The sequence below is a fragment of the Phyllostomus hastatus genome, unplaced genomic scaffold (genome assembly GCF_019186645.2).
Source record: "Phyllostomus hastatus isolate PE091 unplaced genomic scaffold, TTU_PhHast_1.1 phas_contig_58, whole genome shotgun sequence".
In the NCBI taxonomy this organism is placed as follows: Eukaryota; Metazoa; Chordata; class Mammalia; order Chiroptera; family Phyllostomidae; genus Phyllostomus; species Phyllostomus hastatus.
Window position 1 is genome coordinate 3,515,680 of NW_025333916.1, and position 22,485 is coordinate 3,538,164.

Sequence of the window (22,485 nt, forward strand, 5' to 3'; positions counted from 1 at the left end):
ATCTTGTTTCCCTGAAAACAAAATATTTAGGTATAAAAATTTTCCAGCTTTTTCTATTCTTTCTATTAAATAGCAGGCATTTAATGACTGCCTACCATTACCAGACATGTGGTAGGAATTCTACATTAAACAACACAGGTCATTCCTGAAACATGTTACAAAGCAGTAAACAAGTGACCCATGATGTAGGACTAGATGGGTCAGCTTAGTAACCCATTCATTATTCTCTAGACAAAGGGTATCAAACTCATTTTCACCAGGGGCCACATCAGCCTTGCGGTTGCCTTCAAAGGACTGAATGTAATTTTAGGACTGTATAAATGTAACTACTCCTTAACTAGAGGAGCAAGGAGCTTGGTGCTATCATTGGGTAGAGAAACAAGGTGCTGGGTCAGATAAAACAAGGTGGAGGGCCAAATTCAGCCCAAGTATCTTGTGTTTGCCCCCTGTACTCTAGACAAAAAAGAACACGGGAACATCTACGGCCAAATAATGCTATAAAAGCAGAGTTCTGGAAATTAAATAGTGTAAGGTTTTGCCATTAACGGTAGGAAAAATGAAGAAAAATCAGGCAAAGATACATGTTCCAATTTCATGTTACCCTCAGTGCTTTGGGCTAAAATTATTTTTTTAAATATATTTTATTGATTATGCTATTACAGTTGTCCCATTTCCCCCTTCTCTCCCCTCCACCCTGTACCCCCTCTCCCACCCACGTTCCCCCCTTTAGTTCATGCCCATGTGTCATACTTATGAGTTCTTTAGCTTCTACATTTCCCGTACTATTCTTACCCTCCCCCTATCTATTTTCAACCTACATTCTATGCTACTTATTCTCTATACCTTTTCCCCCCTCTCCTCCTCCCACCCACCCCCCTGCTGCTAACCCTCCATGTGCCCTCCATTTCTGTGGTTCTGTTCCTGTTCTACTTGTTTGCTTAGTTTCTTTTGGTTTTGCTTTAGGTGGGGTTGTTAATAATTGTGAGTTTGCTGACCTTTTACTATATATGTCTCTTCTTTATCTTCTTTTCTTAGATAAGTCCCTTTAGCATTTCATAAAATAAGGGCTTGGTGATGATGAACTCCTTTAACTTGACCTTATCTGAAAAGCACTCTATCTGCCCTTCCATTCTAAATGAGAGCTTTGCTGGATAGAGCAATCTGGGATGTAGGTCCTTGTCTTTCATGACTTGGAATATTTCTCTCCAGCCCCTTCTTGCCTATAAGGTCTCTTTGGAGAAATCAGCTGACAGTCTGATGGGAACTCCTTTGTAGGTGACTGTCCCCTTATCTCTTGCTGCTTCTAGGATTCTCTCCTTCGTTTTTACCTTGGCTAATGTAATGATGATGTGCCTTGGTGTGTTTCTTCTTGGGTCCAACTTCTTTGGGGCTCTCTAAGCTTCCTGGATTTCCTGGAAATCTATTTCCTTTGCCAGAATGGGAAAATTCTCCTTTATTATTTGTTCAAATACGTGTTCAATCTGTTGCTTTTCCTCTTCCCCTTCTGGTACCCCTATAATTCGGATGTTGGAACGTTTAAAGGTGTCCTGGATGCTCTTAAGCTTTTCCTCGATTTTTTGAATTCTTATTTCATCATGCTTTCCTGCTTGGTTGATTGTATCTTCCTTCTGGTCCACTGTATTGTTTTGAGACTCAGATTCCTTCCTTTCACTATTGGCTCTCCTCCGTGTATCTTCCTGCATCTCTTTTATGGTAACCTGCCTCCTTTTGTCTAAATTGCGCCCAAAATCAACCAATTCCGTGAGCTTTCTGATCACCAGTGTTTTAAACTGTGCATCTGATAGATTGGCTATTTCTTGGTCGCTCAAAAGGATGAGTCCTGGGGGACTGATCTGTTCTGTTGGAAACATATCTTTTTTTTTTTAAAGATTTTATTTATTTATTTTTAGAGAGGGAAGGGAGGGAGAGAGAGAGAAACATCAATGTGCGGTTGCTGGGGGTTATGGCCTGCAACCCAGGCATGTACCCTGGCTGGGAATCGAACCTGGGACACTTTGGTTCCCAGCCCGCGCTCCATCCACTGAGCTACACCAGCCAGGGCTTGGAAACATATCTTACGTCTTTCCCTGTCTCTCCTTTTTTTTTTCCCGGTCTGGTCGCTCTTGTTATGGCGGGGGGCACAGCCTTAGGTGTTCACTGGGGCTGGGCACCCCAGTCGCTAGATTGTGACATTATATGTGGGGGCAGGGACGGGAGCGGGATGGGAGGGAACAATGGCGGTAGTTCCGTTCTCCTGGGCTCAGACCCTTCTCTGGGATCCTGGGCTGCGAGCTCTGCCCTGGTCCACAATCGCTGCCTCACTGGGTCCTCCAGCCGCAGCTTGCATACTCAGGGATCACCGCTGCATTCTTGCACCCCGGATGGCTGTTGCGCTGATTTCACACCAAATTTTCCCCAACCTCCGCGGGCCACCAACCCACACCAGCCCCGCGCCCGCCCGGCTCGTCTTCTCCTACCAGTCTGGATGTACAGGTCTACTTCAACTTCTTGGCTGTCCGACTTCCATTCAAATAAATCCTCTATCAGTTCTGAGTGTTAATTCTATCTGTAAATTATTGTTGTTCTAATCTTGGTTGTGCAAGGAGGTACGGTGCATCCACCTATTCCTCCATCTTGCTGGAAGTCCCCCCTGGGCTAAAATTATTTCTGCAATGAATTTCAATATAGTGACATAAGATATGGCACAACAAATGTGATTAGTTGCTTTATTGGTATTTAAAACTATAGAAAGTCTTTAACCATCTTTAAAAATAATGATAATAGTAAAACACATTAATACTTGCAGTTGACCATTGTAAATGAACATATGACCTCATATACACTCTTCTCTATATTTCTCACTACAGAGAAATGACAGATACAATTAAAAATGGGGCACATGTTACCTCATAGTTACTGATGACCAAATATATTCTGATATTCAAATTGGAAGTACATGCTCATCTGCAATACTCCATCTAAGCAGAAATAATAATTCTCCATTTAATTAAATGATCATCTAAAATTTTCCAGCTTTTAAAACACTCAAAATATGAGAAAAAGATAAAATACATTACGTTTATTTCATACAGTTACTTTAGGGCTGCTTTAGAAGTCAATCCTAATACTAAAAATTAAAGTTTTAAGATGGAGAAGCCACTTAAAAAATAATAGTCCCGTCTTTTCCAAAAGCTTGTCTTTTAAAAACAGTCTTCAAATAAGTAAACAGAAGAGTATGAAACCATAGCATTTTTCAGTATTTTCCTTCTTTTAACTTTTATTCAGATTTCAGGCTTGAACAGGTATTTTAATAATTTTAAATTATTTCAGCATAAAATGATCAACACAATTTCTTTCACAATTGCTAATTGTAAAATGGTGGTAAGGTATAGTATATACACAGGGAATTTGATTATTCTATTGTTTCATTATCAAAAGATTTCCTCAGAGTGCAAGAGAGAGGGGCAGGGCTTCACATGCTGTTGTGTATCTTTTCTCCTTCACTTATTTCACTGACCTATACTCAACACCAATGGCAAGAGAAAATGGAGGTGGAAACAGCCCTAGGGACATAGGCAGTCTGAAGATAAAACTCCTGTATGATCTTCAGATATGCAAGAAACTGCCAAATTACAAACACAAGGAGAATGATAAAACCCTCCTGTGCAACTAGATGATTTAGCTGGCAGACACACACAGTTCACCTGAACAAACCAGGCAGAGCACCTGGAAGAAGAAGCCAAAGGGAGCCTTCTGCAAGGGAGGTGCTCTGTGGAAGAGATCCAATTAAGATAAACAAAATTTAAGGTAAAATCAGAATATTGGTATGTGATTAAGATTAGTCTTTTATTTAAAAATAAGCATCGTTATCATTATATAGATCATACACGCTAGAAAAATATCAATAGTATAACCTGTATCAATACAAGTCATTTTCTGCCATGATTTATACAGATGTAAGTAGCAATGTCATTTTTTAAATTAAACTAGTTTAAAATAAATAAAAATTTAGCCAAAATATGTTTTCAGAATTTTTAATCCATGCATGAATAATTTCTTCATACAATAAGTAGTTCCTATGAAAACTCATAGACGTTAAAGGGAAGCTAACCTAAAAATTGTATCAACAACACATAACTTTGTCCCATAATTATTTTTGTGGCTTTATTTTTGAGTTTGTTTACAGATGGTTTATCCAAATATTTTTTCTAGCAAAGGTAAGATGCTATTTCAAAAGAGGTACGATATTTCAACATCAAGGATTACAACTAAGGGTGGTCCACCCTACAAGAAAATGAAACCCTCACTGTCTCTTGCCTGAACCATTACAAAGCCACCTTTATGATCCCCATGGTTTTGATCTCTTGTCCTCCCAATTTGTATTTCGTATTTATCCTTCCACATCAGTTCACTCATACTAATCAAAATGTATTAAAACTATGCCCCCATTGATGCCAAATTCACTGAGCTTCATTCTGAATGACTTTGAACTTTGGGGAAAATGAGAATCATATTATCATAGCCATGAAACTGATAGAAAATGAACCCACAGAAAGAAAATAAAAAACCCTATGGGATTTTTTTAATGCATATTTTAAAGAAAAATATAAATTAAATCTTTCTAGGTCATAAATTACTATTCATACATACCTATAAAATACGTGATGTGTAGCCCAGAAATAAAGCATCAATATCAAGCATTCCCAGAGCTAATCAATCTTTCCCAGGTTGGTCTCCAATTAAAAAGCAACTGTTATAGAATGGCTATGTTATCCAAAATCAGTGTCAGTGTGTTTTTTTTTCTAAATAAGGGTTGCCTTAAAATAGCTTAATAATCCCTATTAACTTCATCAAGATAAGTTAATAAATTTGTGACTGTATAAATATACATTCCTATCCACTCTTACAATTTATTCTTTAGTCTATTTTCTATTTGATTATTTGCTTTCCAAGTATAATATAATGTACATCTACCAATGTACACCTAAACTGCACCTAGTAATTACTTCAATATTTCTTTCCATTCAGGAAGAAGGACTAAATCACATATACTATCTTATCTATGCTCCTAAATGAAATGAAATAACTTAATGTGAATTTTTTCTCTCTCCTCATCACAAACACATTTCAAAGATAATGTAGAAAATAAAAACAGTCTATTTGGTACAAAAGAAAATTCCAATTTGTTAACCTTGTTAGAGTTAATTCTTTATAATGCTACCAAAGTGTTTTCATACACCCTCTAACTACCAAGCTAAGTAGATATTATTTCACCCAAAAAGCAGAGGATTATTTTTAATGAGCTGGAGTTGAGCAAATAAGGGGGAAAAAAGAGAAAGAACTCATAGACACAGCCAACAGTGTGGTGATTGCAGAGGGGAAAGGGTAGGTGGAGGTGGGAGAGGGTACGGAGGCAATAAATGGTAATGAAAAAATACAAAATAAATAAAAATAAAAATATATAAGAAAAAAATTAATGAGCTGGTTCTTACTAAATCACATCTGATTCCAATCTTTGCCCCTCCAAAAGAAATTGCAAAGGCATTGTTATCCACATGTTTCTTCTATCTGTCTTCTCCATCTACTCTTGCAGCCACATTCTGTGCTTCTCAGTTGAGATATTGTAATAACCCCTCAAACTCTCTTCATGAAATCTCTCTCCTTTCTAATATACTTTGCCACTGAGGCTTAATTAAAGATCAAGAATGTCTTGTATTAAACATGTTTACCTCAGCTATTCCTTTTTAAAATGTATTTAGTAAAGGTATTCAGTAAATGTATTCATAGGCCTGTCCCACAATGAAACTAGAGTGGACTCCTTAAGTTTTCAGCTTATTCTTCAGCAAGGACATTCCACAGTTGCAAACAGTCTCAGTGAGTCTCAGTTCAGAAATAGGAGGTCAATTCCAAGGGTTAATTAACTGTACCTAAGATCTCCCCTTCCCTGATTCTGTTGTTTCAGAACGAAAAGTACAGAAGGGGATGGTCCTTTTCTTGTTTTTCTCACTCTGCTTTCTTAGCCAGGCCACCACTTTGGAGTTCCTTTCTGGCTGGCAGTAGAAGTAGAAACTAATACTGTTATGGGCTAGCTGAAGAAAGCAGCTGAAGAGGAAGTCCTTCTACCACTCCAGAAGGCCCTGTTGAATAAGACCTCAGATGGTTCCATGCCTGCCCTCCAACTTGATTCTGGTCAGATCCATAGGGAGCTTTCCTATATATCTTAACTTTGACAAACTCTCATCACAGGGGCTGATCTCAACATAGCGGCATTCTCCAGGCTCAACTGCTAAAGCAACTTCTCATCCCAGATCTCATTTCCAGATTACCAGGCAGAGGCAAACCTCAGCACACCAAATACAGGACTGATATTTTTAGCTCTCCAGCTAGCTCTGCAGAAAGGCGTTCTTCTTAGAAGTAAAGGAGGGGGCATACCTCCCACCTTCCTGGGGTGGCAACTCAGAGCAAAGCATCAACTACCTCCAAAAAAAATCTCTTTGCCAATTCTTTCCCCTCTGTTCACTCACAGATTAATGTGTATGAAGTAGTTCAACAGTCATGAGAAATTTCCTTGCAATATTATATATTGTTTCATCTCACTTTCTAATTTCACATTATTATATTTTAATACTCAATTGAAACTTTAATTTTAATTTTTTTTAATTTAAGTATCTGTCACAATATACACACATACACACACACAAAGAATAACTATAAATAGAGCCATCATTTGTTTTCATTTAAAGAAGACTATAATTCATTTGGTTGAAGGAAAACTATTGGAGAATGTCAAACTGCTGTACAGTTTAGTTACTGACAAAAAGTTCCTTGAAGGATGTAGAACTCCATGATGAACTGAAATGGATTCCAGTCTTATTTAGTAATTATTGATGTTTCTGTATAATCTATTATGCCAATTTAAGAACATTTAATGAATAATATTTACATTGGCTGAGTACCATCAGCATATAAGATTTTATGGCAAACATACAGAAGACTAAGTCCCATTATTATGTCTATTTAATAAATATTGACTTCTTGTTTAGGTATCTAACAAGATTTACTGACATGGCAATTCAATATTTTCTGAGAAGGATTAAAATTTTTATTAGGCCCCCAAACAAGAAGGCAATGTCAATACCAGTCTTGGTTGTATTCATCTACCATGAAATTCATTCAAACAGCAGATTGAGGTTTCCGTAAAATGGTTCACCCTGTTTCTTTCTTCATATAAACAGGGGAGACAGAGCCATTCAAAATCCCTTTTCAAATCAGGAGTGAACAAAGGACTAGTCTGGGTGCAACACTGAATCCAGTGACAGTGCCCTGAAACTAACTGCACCTCACAAAGGGCAAGGGCAAGAAGAGGAGGGCATGGCCCCGGTGCATCCCTGGGCTGCCAGGGGAGAGCAGCCCAGTGATGTTGTTGTCTGCCCACTGTCCTCGAGTTGAAGAGGAAAACACTCAACTGGCTTGCACTCATGAAGATCCTCTCTGGACTTGTATGCAACTGTCATCTAAAGGATAATAGAGGACAATACTAGAGGATTTTACTTGTTTTTAATCTCCCACATAACATAGAACAAAAGGAAAAAATCTAAGAAGGCCTGCAAATGTAATCTCAAACAGTAACCAACAAATAAATTGCTAAGAGACAATGAGGGTCCACAGATGAGTGTACCTGAAAAGAACCGAGCCACCTTGGACTTATGTTTATTGGCTTACTTGTTTGAAATGATAAATGCAAAGTTTTACATGTTGCCCAGCCCATATAAAGTATTTAAAAAGTGACAACTATTATCATTTATACTATTATAAGAACCTTCTAGAAAAGGAATATTTGAAAGGCTAATACTCTTAATAAAGGTACTATAAGCAAGAACTCTCAGAGAAGAAATGACTGTTCCTTATTGAAACACTGTTATAGTGCTCTCTTATTGAAAGGGAAGCAGAAACAGGGACTGATAGTAAGACAAGAATAATACAATACATATGGCCCTGGTGTGCTTCAGTGGATTGAGTGCCCGCCTGGGAACCAAACAGTAACTTGTTGGATTCCTAGTCAGGGCATGCGCCTGGGTTGTGGGCCAGGTTCCCAGTAGGGGGGACTTGTGAAGCAACCACATATTGATTATTTCCCTCTCTTTCTCCCTTCTTTCCCTCCCTAAAAAAATAAATAAATAAATAAATAAAATATTTTTTAAAAATTAAAAAGAAAAAGCCCTGGCTAGTGTGGCTTAGTGGATTGAGCACAGACCTGCAAACCAAAGAGTCATTGGTTCAATTCCCAGTCAGGGTACATGCTTAGGTTATAGGTCAGAACCTCAGTAGGGGGTGTGCAAGAGGCAGCCACACATTGATGTTTCTCTTCCTCTCTCCTTCCCTTCCCCTCTCTCTAACAATATAATAAAATCTTTAATTTTTTTAAATATGTATGTATTATAAATAGATTTAAGCTAGAAATAATCAGGCAATTTTTACTATTTAATAATTTTAGGCTTTCAGTTAAGCCAAATATCAGATATGAGGTATTAAATAATATATATATATGTAAAATACATATTCCATATAAAGTTTATATATATGCATGTACATATAATATATATAAATTTGATTTGGTGTGCTGAAGATTTATATATCATTCAGTCTGGAAATTAAAAATAAAAATATTATATTCAGCAATTTGATCATAACCTTAACCTTAAAAAGATAAAATCAACTCTTACAGACATCCTGCAAGCTGTAGTTTGAGCCTCCTAAATTATCAAAGCAGTGAGTACTTTTGTTACTCTAATAAAACAATGATTTGCCTAGTATAAAGTTGCTGGTTGATAAATGTGTGTTAAATTAATGAATGAATCAGGGGAATAGCATAATGGCATTTTGCCAATGTTCAGTAAATATATCTTTTTTTGAAGAAATAAATCTGTTTAAACATGAAAGTTGCAAAACCAGTCAAGGAGAAGGTCCTAACATAATTTCTAGAAGACATCCCTTGAAGAATTTGATGGTATTTAGCTCTGATTTGTTGTGATATTAGCAGAAGAATCCAAACTGCCTGACAAAACTGTCTCAGGGAACACATTTGGCTCTTTTCCTCTCTCACCAAATCCAGTCTGAATCCATGTTGTCACTAAGACCACTTTTCTTCTCCAAACTGTGGAAACTTTTACATAAATGCTTACAGGAAAGGCGACAAGGTTGAATAATTAAATCTGAAAATTACTGCTCCAACAGGACACCACCCTAAAAACAAAACAAAACAAAGCAAAACCATAACTGGTGAAAAAGATTGCTTTCATTCAGCTAACTGTGTTGCTCCAGAAAAATACAGACAGATTTCACTGTTGAGGGAAACAGTATTTGCTTACAAGGTGTTTTTCAGAAGATAAGGTAGATGTTAAAATTCAAAGTTTTACTCCAAACTCTATTATTTACCCACTTGGAAAATCCATTTGAAATCTACATTGCTGTCTTCTGCAAATAAAATAAGGTTTACATTTGTCTATGTCAATGTGACATATCAAAGTTTAGCAATCCTCCAAGTATGACAGTGTAAGTATATATAATTTAAATGCAGGAGTACATTAGTGAGCAATTGAGAGCAATTTAAAATCTAAATGGAGGTTTTAGATTTAGATAAATGGAAAGAATCAAGTTTATTTTTCTCTTCAAAAATATCTTTAGTGTATTTAGTCAGATCAGAAACCATTTCATCTAGATAACCTATCATCCAAATTACAAAGTGATAATTTTGAAAACTACAAATTTTGAGTTTGAACAGTATACCCCTATTCTGCAACTACTGCTGCTATGCCGAGTGCAAGAGAAAGGCAAATAAAGATCAGATCATCTAAAGGTCATTACACAACAACACAGGTCCAAAATTACTCTTTCTTACTGAAAGGGGAGTTAAAAACTGAGTTATAAGAATAAAATTTCTCATACCTGAATTTCACCTAGGAGGAAATATATAAGAATCTCCAGAAGAGGTAAAGGAGGGGTATTTTAAAAAATATTCTCCGGTTGATGCTGAGAACCTCCTCTGTCTAGAATAATCTCATAACCCCATATAGTCATAATACAATATTAACCATAATAATCTTTTCATATTTCATTTGGTTGCCAATATTTTGCATATCAGTGTTGTGCCATGGTCTTCAAACTTTATTATATGCATACTTATGCAAACTTATTTTCTTCCCTTCTAATCTTTATTCCATTCTTCCACATCTAATCCCTACCAGAGTTAATGGCAGTCTTCTCAAAGACATCTTTCCTCCCAAGCTTCTCATGAATTGGCATGTCCATTCAAGTATATAAAATTTCTCTGAAATCTGGCTGAGCTTCTTGCCTATATATGTACTAAAATCCCTTCATTATCTCTCAACTGGACAAATTCAATGGCCTTCTAACTGCTGCCGCTGGCCCCACCTGCTCCCACTCTTGTCCATTCTTTAATAAAATGCTCCCAGAATTACATTCATTAGAAAGCATTTATTATGTAAGCATGCCTCTTCTCTAAAAATGTTCTTTCAGATCACTATGACCTTTAAGAAAAAGTTCAAAATCTTTAGTGTGTCATATATTGCTCTTCAAAATTTGGTCATATGTTACAGCATCAACTTCTACATCCCCAAACCCTATACCTAATAAACTTACTGAATTTATCACTGATCCACTTACAAAGTCTTTAATGCTTATGAGTAATTATATACACACTTTGCACAGAAAAGTGTTTTCTGGAAAATTCACACACAGTCTTCAAATCTAACTCAATTTTCATCTCCTTTGAGAAATCTTCCTCAGTTCATGCAGAGTAGGACACTCTTCACAGAGTTTCCACTGAAACAAGAAAATTCACCATAAAAAGGAAGATGCAGGATTCTGGAGACAGGAGATTTATAAAGCAAGAAAGGCAAAGGAAAGTCCCAGGAAGATGATGAAAGGAATTTCCTGAAAGACAGATGTGCATCAAGCCAGAAGAATAACCAACAAGCCAGAAGAATAACCAACAACCCAGAAAGCAGGAAAATGGACATGGCCAGAAGGCAAATGAAAATGCATAGAACTCATACCTGTCCTGGTATTTTGGCCCACTGAGAAGAATTATAGAGGTTTTGTTTTTCAGAGAATGTGCAAGGGAATTAGTGATAGACATCTAGGAATTTTCCCCTAAAAAATGTAGCTACAGCTATGTCCAGGATAAATTAAAATCTGCACAAGAAAGAAAATGTGGTCAATTTCTATGTGACTGAACTTTGAACAATAATTACTAATGAGAGTAATATAACCTCTGAATATTGACTAAACCAAAATTTGTGATGCAGGTAAACGGGGATGCCCTGTGTAACAGTTAAATCTTTATTTTTCATAAGGGGATAAGATAAAAATTAAGTCTGAAAAATCAAGAAATAGAGGTATAAACATATTCTTTAGATATATGAAGGTGAAGGCCAGAAGAAATTGCAAAAGGGTTGAAATTACTCTCTCTGAGGATCAGTGAGGGCCTCTGTTCCACAGCTACTGGGACGTCCCTCGCATCCTATTCAGTGTGAGTGATGACCAGGGCCCAGCAGAGGAAAAAGAAAGGACTAGACCCTCTCTGGTTAAATCCAACTGCAGGTAGTATGAACAAAGTGAAGTGCATGGATCCAGGCACTAGAGATATCATGTAGCAAAAATATATAAATCAAATTAGAAGAAACCAAAAGACAGAAATAGCTACTTCTTAAATTTTGTTTGTATGAGTAGCCTCAAAGTAGAATGAAATAACCTGATAGAAAGCTTTTAAACAAAGGATAGAAATTATAAATTCCATTTATTATAAAGTCAACCCAAACATTATAATATACAGAGGGCAGAGTTAATGTGATAAAATAAATTAGCCCTTTCTGATGCCCATTTTACTTAGTCATTTCAATACAAGGAAGTTAGAACTTTAAAGTCAGAAATTTACATTTTCTTTGAACAATATGGTATAATTTAAGGGAATTTTCATAGGACTAAAGAATTTTTAGAATTCTGCTATGGTATTATCTCATTCTGAAAGTGGATTTATACACATGAGTATTTTTAAATTATATGTATAAAATAACAGTAGTAATAGAAAAAAAGCAAATTTCAAATTCACTATAACAATAAAAGCTATGAGGCATATAGCAATAAACCAAATAAAAGAAATTGTGAAAACTCTATGGAGAAAATTTGGACAAATTACTGAGAAGTATAACACCTAAATAAATAGTGAAGTATACCATGTTCATGGATTAAAACACTTTCATAAGATGTCAATTGCTCTGTAAATAAATATAAATTAAGTATAATTTCATTCAAAATACAATAATTCTTTGGAGGAAAAAGATTTGTGGGAGATCTGAAATAGACAAAAATAAACACAACTATCTTTTAAGAAGAAGAAGTGAGGTCCAGCCTTCATATATCAAAACTTCATAGTCTCAAAGTCATAAACTGTTGTACTGTGTTGGTCTGGGGTAGAGAAAAAAATAAACCAATGAAGCAGAATAGAAAGCCCAGAGATACCTTAATGCACATTTAGTATATTACTGAGGTTATATAAAACTCAATGGTGGAATGATTCACTATCCAATAAATGGATCTGGGTGAAATAGATTTACTATATGGGAAAAAGAAAACCTGTAAGGGTCAAATTTTTATGATCTTGGTATAGAAAAGGATTTCTTACACAAGATATTAATTAAACACAGACAAAAAGGGGAAGTGCTTGATATTTTTAACTTCATTAAAATTATAAACTGTGCACAAAAACAGACATTATAAAATGGCTTAAAAAATAGCACCACAAGCACACCTGCTGAGGAAAACCATTTAAAATGCCCACAACTTTTAAGTCAATAGCACACAGGATACTTAAAGTACTCCCACAAATCAACATAATAAGCAATCCTATAGGAAAATAGGCAAATGATATAAGCAGTAAATTCTCAGAAGAAGAAACATGAATGCCCAATAAGCAGAAGAAAAATGTTCATTTTCACTAGTAGAAGAACAAAAAGAAAAGAACACATCAGATTGGTAACAACACATCAGATTGGTAACAACAACAGAAAACTAAGTATCTCTCCATACCAAGTGCTGGTGAAGATATGAAGCAACAGGAACTTCCATAGTCTGCTGGTAGGAGGGAAAATTGTTTAACACTACTTTGGAAAGAAATTTGGTATTACTTAGTAAAGTTAAAAATGTTTGCACCTACAACCCATGAATTCTAATTCGAGATTTAGGAATGAGGAAAACTGTCACAGAGGATACTAGGAAACATGTATTAGAATAGTCGTTTTAGTATTGTTCAAATTGTTTATACAATAGTTCACCTGAAAAGTTTAAATCTAGAGATCCCAATTGAACAATTGGATAAAATTCACTAAGATGAAATTTTCAAAGTTCTAAATATGTATGCGTTCCCTTTAAGGTACAGTAAGAGACTTTTATTATAAAATATACAAGGCAAAAAACAAATTCTACATACTTCCAGTTAGTATTAGTGACATTGAAAATTGTAGCTTTACTTCTGCTTTAGACAATGTTTGAGTCCTCCAAAAATAATTATTTCTCATAAACTTTTATGTCATTAAATTATTAATGGAAAAATTGAGTAAAAAAACTTAATTTTTCAGCTAATTTTAAAAAATAAACCTTAATTGCATAAAAATACATTTATCTCTTATTTTGAGTTTACTGGGGGCAGGGCCTTTGTTTTCATTGTTTTTATTGTTAACTTGAATTTCAGATAAAAATGAATGTTATTGAGAACAATAAATACTGTATCTTTTATAATATAACAGTCACAGTGTGTATTCCCAGAAAAAGAAAGCTATTTAAACTTAGCAATGAAAAAAATTTAACTTAGACCAATATATAACTATAGAAATATATGTCATGAAATCAGAAAAATATGTCACATACTGAAACAATACACATAATGATAAAGTATGGGAAAAGGTGTAAGATTTAGTTTTAATATCCTTCTTTAGAGCTAAATTGAGAAGGAATTGACTTTACATTATATTCACATGATGATTTTCCTTCAGAGTTTATTCTATAAAATTCTTTTTGGTTCCCAAGTAAATATACACTTATCAGAAGGAAACAAGCAAAAAAGTAATATTATAAGTTCTAGGGCACACAACTGATGATTTTATACATTTCCCAAGTTAAAATATTAATTGGAATATTATTTTGCTCAAAAAATTAAATTTGAAAATTCATAAATTATTTAAAGGCAAAACTATAAATTATCCACCTTCAGCAATTTAATTCAACTGTCAAATGAAACATAAAGAAACTATTCCAGTATTTTGAAAGCCAATATCAAAATGTTGCCTAAAATGTGGTTCTAAGAATGTAACATAAGCTATTTAATGCCAATAGTGGTAATATGTTTAGAAAAAAATATCAACAACAATGAATAATAAAGAATTTGACACAGTTTTGATAATTAAATCTTAATTTAAAGTAAATGAAATTCTCAAACTAAAATTGATCACAACTTCAATCACTTAAGCCACCAAGTGGAGAAAGCTCAGTATTGCATCACAAACACAAAATTATTTACTCCAGTACTCAATTACTGTGCACACGACTAAATTATATATAACTCTTGAAAACTAAATAATTAAATAACATATCTCATATAATCAATTAACCCAGCTTTATTGCCAAAATATTTTTCAAACTGGTAGAAAATAGTTACCAGTGTGTTTCAACAATTTAAACAAATAAAATCCAACAAAGAGGAGGACTTCCGGCAAGATGGAGGAATAGGTGGATGCACCGTACCTCCTTGCACAACCAAGATTAGAACAACAATAATTTACAGATAGAATTAACACTCAGAACTGATAGAGGATTTATCTGAATGGAAGTCGGACAGCCAAGAAGTTGAAGTAGACCTGTACATCCAGACTGGTAGGAGAAGACGAGCCGGGCGGGCGCGGGGCTGGTGCGGGTCGGTGGCCCGCGGAGGTTGGGGAAAATTTGGTGTGAAATCAGCGCAACAGCCATCCGGGGTGCAAGAATGCAGCGGTGATCCCTGAGTATGCAAGCTGTGGCTGGAGGACCCAGTGAGGCAGCGATTGTGGACCAGGGCAGAGCTCGCAGCCCAGGATCCCAGAGAAAGGTCTGAGCCCAGGAGAACGGAACTACCGCCATTGTTCCCTCCCATCCCGCTCCCGTCCCTGCCCCCACATATAATGTCACAATCTAGCGACTGGGGTGCCCAGCCCCAGTGAACACCTAAGGCTCTGCCCCCCGCCATAACAAGAGCGACCAGACCAGGAAAAAAAAAAGGAGAGACAGGGAAAGACGTAAGATATGTTTCCAACAGAACAGATCAGTCCCCCAGGACTCATCCTTTTGAGCGACCAAGAAATAGCCAATCTATCAGATGCACAGTTTAAAACACTGATGATCAGAAAGCTCACGGAATTGGTTGATTTTGGGCGCAATTTAGACAAAAGGATGCAGGTTACCATAAAAGAGATGCAGGAAGATACACGGAGGAGAGCCAATAGTGAAAGGAAGGAATCTGAGTCTCAAAACAATACAGTGGACCAGAAGGAAGATACAATCAACCAAGCAGGAAAGCATGATGAAATAAGAATTCAAAAAATCGAGGAAAAGCTTAAGAGCATCCAGGACACCTTTAAACGTTCCAACATCCGAATTATAGGGGTACCAGAAGGGGAAGAGGAAAAGCAACAGATTGAACACGTATTTGAACAAATAATAAAGGAGAATTTTCCCATTCTGGCAAAGGAAATAGATTTCCAGGAAATCCAGGAAGCTTAGAGAGCCCCAAAGAAGTTGGACCCAAGAAGAAACACACCAAGGCACATCATCATTACATTAGCCAAGGTAAAAACGAAGGAGAGAATCCTAGAAGCAGCAAGAGATAAGGGGACAGTCACCTACAAAGGAGTTCCCATCAGACTGTCAGCTGATTTCTCCAAAGAGACCTTATAGGCAAGAAGGGGCTGGAGAGAAATATTCCAAGTCATGAAAGACAAGGACCTACATCCCAGATTGCTCTATCCAGCAAAGCTCTCATTTAGAATGGAAGGGCAGATAGAGTGCTTTTCAGATAAGGTCAAGTTAAAGGAGTTCATCATCACCAAGCCCTTATTTTATGAAATGCTAAAGGGACTTATCTAAGAAAAGAAGATAAAGAAGAGACATATATAGTAAAAGGTCAGCAAACTCACAATTATTAACAACCCCGCCTAAAGCAAAACCAAAAGAAACTAAGCAAACAAGTAGAACAGGAACAGAACCACAGAAATGGAGGGCACATGGAGGGTTAGCAGCAGGGGGGTGGGAGGAGGAGAGAGGGGGAAAAGGTATAGAGAATAAGTAGCATAGAATGTAGGTTGAAAATAGATAGGGGGAGGGTAAGAATAGTACGGGAAATGTAGAAGCTAAAGAACTCATAAGTATGACACATGGGCATGAACTAAAGGGGGGGAACGTGGGTGGGAGAGGGGGTACAGGGTGGAGGGGAGAGAAGGGGGAAATGAGACAACTGTAATAGCATAATCAATAAAATATAATTAAAAATAAATAAATAAATAAAAGAAAAAAATTCAACAAAGACATCCCTGCTCAATGCACAAACACATCTGACAGATCTGCACAGTAAAACATCTAAAGGTGGTTAAGTGGGAGCGAACCAGGGAGACAAGAAAGTAGAAGAGTTCAAAGGAGCCACAGATGCAACCCTACAGCTGGGATCTCACAGCAAGGTACAGCCCAAGGAAAGGAGGAATCACGTATGGCCAGCACTCCCTTCAACAGGGAACATTAAAGAGATTCAGTAAGCATTCCTGCAGGAGTGAGCAGTACAAGCTGTGGCTGAGCCCAGTGACCTGGGCAGGAAAGAAGCACCAAGGCAAGGCCTTGGTTATCTGGCAATTGGGATTCCAGAGAAACAACTCCATGGAGTCTGGCCACATATTAACCTCCCAGAGCTTGCCTCTCTTCATCCTTCAAACAGGTTGCAGAGCACCTCATCCAAAACACCAAAAACTGGTACTACAGGATCACTTTTTCCCTGAGCTAACAGGCTCACTTTGTGACTAATCCCAGGTTCAGTGGAGGCTCAGGGGCACACCGCTGAGGTCGACTGGTTGCTATTGCAGGAGGGCAAAGCAACAAAAAAGACAGCCGGATGCCCCCCCGCCCCCCGCCCCCAAAACCCACACACATGCATCGTGGCTACACTGATGGCAGCATCTGGCTGCAGAAGGCAGCACTGGGGTTTCACGGATTTGGAGACCCATTGCCCACTGTGTTCCCCTGTGGGGTTGATGCGACCAGATCACAGGGGAGGCACTCACCTTCTCAGGGAGCACAGGCCTTTTCTACCACCCTGAGGAGATCTGAAAAGCCAGAAGTGCAAGAAAGCTAAAAAAACTTATAATTCATCGCCACCTACTGGAAAACAGTAGAAAGACATCAATCTGCTAGAGAAATGTCATTCATATATATAGATGCCTAGACAGAGAAGAAATCCATCAAATACAGTGAATAACCAAGGTAACAATGCAGCTTAGAAATAAAATGAAAAAGCTCCAGACAACAAACTTAAAGATATGGATATATGTGACAAGATGATAGAGAATTCAAGGTTGCAGTTCTGAAAATACTCAACAAGATGCAAGAAAACACAGACAGGCAATTTAATGAGCTCAGAAAACAAACCAGCCAAAAAAATGAGTACTTTACCAAGGAAGTCAAACCAAAAAGAACCAAAAAGTCTTGGTTAAAAAAGAACCAAACAGAAATTTTGGTGGTGAATAACTCAATAAAAAATTGAGTGAACTAGCAAGCATAGAAAATAGAGCTGACCAGATAGAGGAAAGAATTAGTGATATCAAAGATAGTGACCTAGAGATGATGCAAAGGAAAGAAGACAGAGACTTAGACAGAAAAAAGGTAAAAGAACCCTACTAGAACCATCTGACTCCATTAGAAAAAGAGCAATAAAGGATAACAAGCATACCACAAGATAAAAAGACAGAGAAGAGAATGGAGAGCCTATTCAAACAAGAACTTCCCAAACCTATGGAAAGAGCTAGATCCTTGAAACCAAGAAGCAAACAGGACACCTAATTACCTCGATTTAAAGAGGCCCTCTCTAAGGCACATTGTATTAAAACTGTCAAAAATTAATGACAAAAAAGGAATTCTCAAGGCAGCCTGGGAAAAGAAGAAAGTAATGTATAAAGGAAAACAACCCATTAGGTTATTATGAATTTCTCAGCAGAAACTCTACAAGCTAAAAGAGAGTGGAATGAAATATTGAAACTACTGAAAGAAAAAATTACTAGCTAAGAATAATATATCCAGACAAGTTATCCTTCAGATATGAAGTAGAAATAAAGACTTTTTCAGATATACAGAAGCTGAGGGAATGTATCAACAGAAGACCTCTATTGCAGGAAATATCCAAGGGGGTTATTCTACTTGAAACAAAGAACAAAAAGTCATAAAACTACAAGATCACCAACATACTCAAAGCATAAACAGGGATAATTTGTGACAACAAAAACAAAAAAAGGGCAGGAGATAAAAGTCTGAATTTGCAAAGGAGGATGATTAAATGTAGTCAAAATAAAAAGTACTATTATATACATGAAACTTTCTTTTTTATGAACCTACTGGTAACCACATGCACACACAAAAAAACTGAGGCACATAACTTAAACAAACAGGAAACAGACAGAAAAAAATATATGGAATACAACCAAACAAAAATGACAGAAACACAAAGGAAAAGAACAAATGGAGGCACAGAGCTATCAGAAAACTAAAGATAAAATGCTTATAGGAAATACTCATACATCAATAATCACCCTTAATGTAAATGGACGGAATTCACCAATAACAAAAATCAGAGTAGCAGATTGGATCAAAATACAAAACATAACCAAACGCTGTCTTCTGGAGACACATTAAAGCTTCAAAGACAAAGGTACACTCAAAGTGAAAATGTGGAAAATGATTCTCCAAGCAAATAACATCCACAGAAAAGCAGGTATAGCCATACTTACATCTAACAAAATAGATTTCAAGATAACAAAGGTACAAAGAGACAAAGATGGACATTTTATAATGACAAAGGGGACATTACATCAAGAAGACATTACACTTCTCAATATATATGTACCCAATCAAGGAGCACCAAAATATATAAAACAACTACTAACAGAACTAAAGGGAAAAACTGACAAAATCATAATCATAGTAGGAGACCAAAATACTCCATTGATAGCTGTAGATAAATCATCCAAACAGAAAATCAATAAAGAGATGTAGGCCTTATTGACACATTAGATCAAATGAGCATAACTGATATTTGCAGAGCCTTTCATCCCAGAATATCAGATTATACATTCTTCTCCAATGCTCGTGAAACATCCTTCCTTAAGTATTCATAAGGATAATACTTATGCTGGGCCACAAAACTACCCTCAAGAAACTTAAGAAGTTTGAAATCGTACCAAGCAGATTTTATGACCACAATGCTTTGAAATTAGAAGTCACTGCAGAAGAAGAACTGCAAAAATGAAGTAAAATACCTCACAAATATGTGGAGATTTAACAACATACTACTAAAAAATGACTGGGTCAAAGAAGAAACACAAGGTTATCAAAATATAGAGAGACAAATGAGTATGACAATACAACATATCAAATCTTTGATGATGCAGTGCAAGCAGTAACAGGAGGTAAGTTTATTGGGGTGCATAGGTTTCTTTAAATTGGTGATTCAGGATTCTTAAGGTATAGTCCAGCAGTGGGATCACTGGATGGAAAGGCAGTTCCATCTTTGACTTTTTGAATATTCTATACTGTTTTCCACAGCAGCAACATTCCCATCAACATTCCCACCAACAAGTGCACCTGGGTTCTCTTTTCTACACATCTTCACAAGCACTTGTTGTTTGTTGATTTGTTTATGATGGCCATTCTGACCAGTGTGAAGTGGTATCTCATTGTGGTTTTAATTTGCATCTCTCTAATGGCTAGTGAGTGGATCAAAAAACTGTGGTACATTCACACAATGGAATACTACACAGCAGAAAGAAAGAAGGGGCTCCTACCCTCCAGATAGCATGAATGGAACTGGAAAGCATTATGCTAAGTGAAGTAAGCCAGGTGGTGAGGGACAAATACTCATCTACCAGTGGAACCTAATCAACAAAGCAAACAAATGAGCTGAATATAACCACAGATTTGGAAATAACAAACTGACAGTGACCAGAGGGAAGGGAGAGGGAGATAATAGGGCAAAAAAGGGGAAGGGGCAAGCAAAGGAACATATATAGAGGACTCATGGGCACTGACAATGGGTGGGGGTGTTGACTGTGGGAGTGAGGGGCATGGGGTACTCAAGAGCAATGGGGAAAAAGGCAGGACAACTGTAACTGAACAACAATAGAAGAAGGAATATTACACTCTAGAAAATTTACACTCTATGAAATTTACACTCTAGAAAATTTACACTCTAGAAAATTCTTGAATGTCCTATTTTATTATATTTTATCTTACCATTAAATTTAGGGTAAGTAAACACTATCTGAACTTTATGGCAAATACTTCTTTGCATTCTTTATAGTTTTATGAAGCATGAGTAAAATTTCTATACCTTATAGTACAGAAAAAGATCATAGGTGAATAGCCCAAATTACCTATTATATTAGACTGCTGAGGGTGCAGTGACAAAATACTACAGACTAGGCAACAAACAAATTCATTTCTCACAGTTCTACTGACTTGGGAGTCTAAGATCAAGGTCCAGCAGAGTCAGATTCTGCTGAGGATTCTTTGTATAAAGCTATCAATCCTATCGGATTTAGGACCTCATTCTTATCACCTCAGTGAACTCTAATTAATTCCTAAAAGCCCTATTTCCAAGTACAGTCGCATGGAAGATTGGGATTTCAACAAATGAATGTAGGGAGAAACACAGTTCAGTCAATAGCATCTAATTAAAAGGTTTATTTTCAGGGATTAAGCAGGAAAGTTCATGTGAAGATGTTTGAGAGATTCTAAGGTGTGATAGAAAGGCAAGAAAATACAATTTTTAGATACTTTTCATTGTTTTCCATTATTTTGTCTGCAACTATGCACTCCCTACAAGACACAAGATTTATCTGTCCTACAGAAAGAAAGGGCCTATTCCCTGACAATGACTTATTTCTTCAGCATTTTTGAAAATGTATAAAGGACACATGGACTAAACCAAAGAGGGGTAGGATCAAGAGTGGGAGGTGGGAGTGGCTGGGGGGAGGGCAAGTGGGGACATGGGGAATGGAGACAACTGTACTTGAACAACAATTTTTTAAAAAAGAAGAAAAAAAAGGAAATATTAAAACCTCTTCTTCAATCCCTAGCAGAAGATCAGTTATTAACATGAGAGTATTACATCAGAATTAGACACCTAAATTTAGTGTGCTTTGTTTTTCAAAATTATTTACTTATTCCCTTCTTATTTTTATTTTTTAAAGAATGGAAGACTGGGCCCTGGCTGGCATAGCTCAGTGAATTGAGTGCGGGCTGAGAACCAAAGTGTCGCAGGTTCGATTCCCAGTCAGGGTACATGCCTGGGTTGCAGGCCATGACCCCCAGCAACTGCACATTGATGTTTCTCTCTCTCTTTCTCCCTCCCTTCCCTCTCTAAAAATAAATAAATAAAATCTGAAAAAAAAAGAATAGAAGACTTATGTAACTGAGCAGTGGGAAATGTGAAATTAATAAACTGAAGCGAGATTGTGATAGATGTTGAAAACCTGACTAAGAAGAATAGATTTTACCATTTGAGTACTGGGAAATCATGAAATATTTCAGAACAAAAGTGATATTTTTGACATGTTTCTTCAACTAGTTTCAATCGATAATAGAGAAAAAGAAGAATATAACATTTGATAAGCTGCTATTATGCTTTAAACAAAATGCTTGCCTTCTATGCATATTTTCATGTCAAAAATGTTCATCAAGACTACTTAGTAAATATCAACATATATTTATTTTTAAATATTTTATTTATTGATTTTGAGAGAGAGAGAGAGACATCAATTTGTTGTTCTTTGCAACAGCATGGATGCAACTAGAAAGCATTATGCTAAGCGAAATAAGCCAGGTGGTGAAAGACAAATACCATATGATCTCACCTTTAACAGGAACCTAATCAACAAAACAAAGAAACAAGCAAAATATAACCAAAGACACTGAAATAGAGAACAGTCTGACAGTGTTCAGAGGGGAGAGGAGAGGGAATTTCAGGGGAAAAGGGGAAGGGTTTACAGGAACGAGCATAAAGGACACATGGATAAAAACTAGGGGTGGGTGGAAATGGGAGGGAGAAGGGCAGGGCTGGGTGGGTGGGTTGGGATGGGAGTAAAAGATAGAAAATTGTACTGCAACAACAATTAAAATAAAAAATAT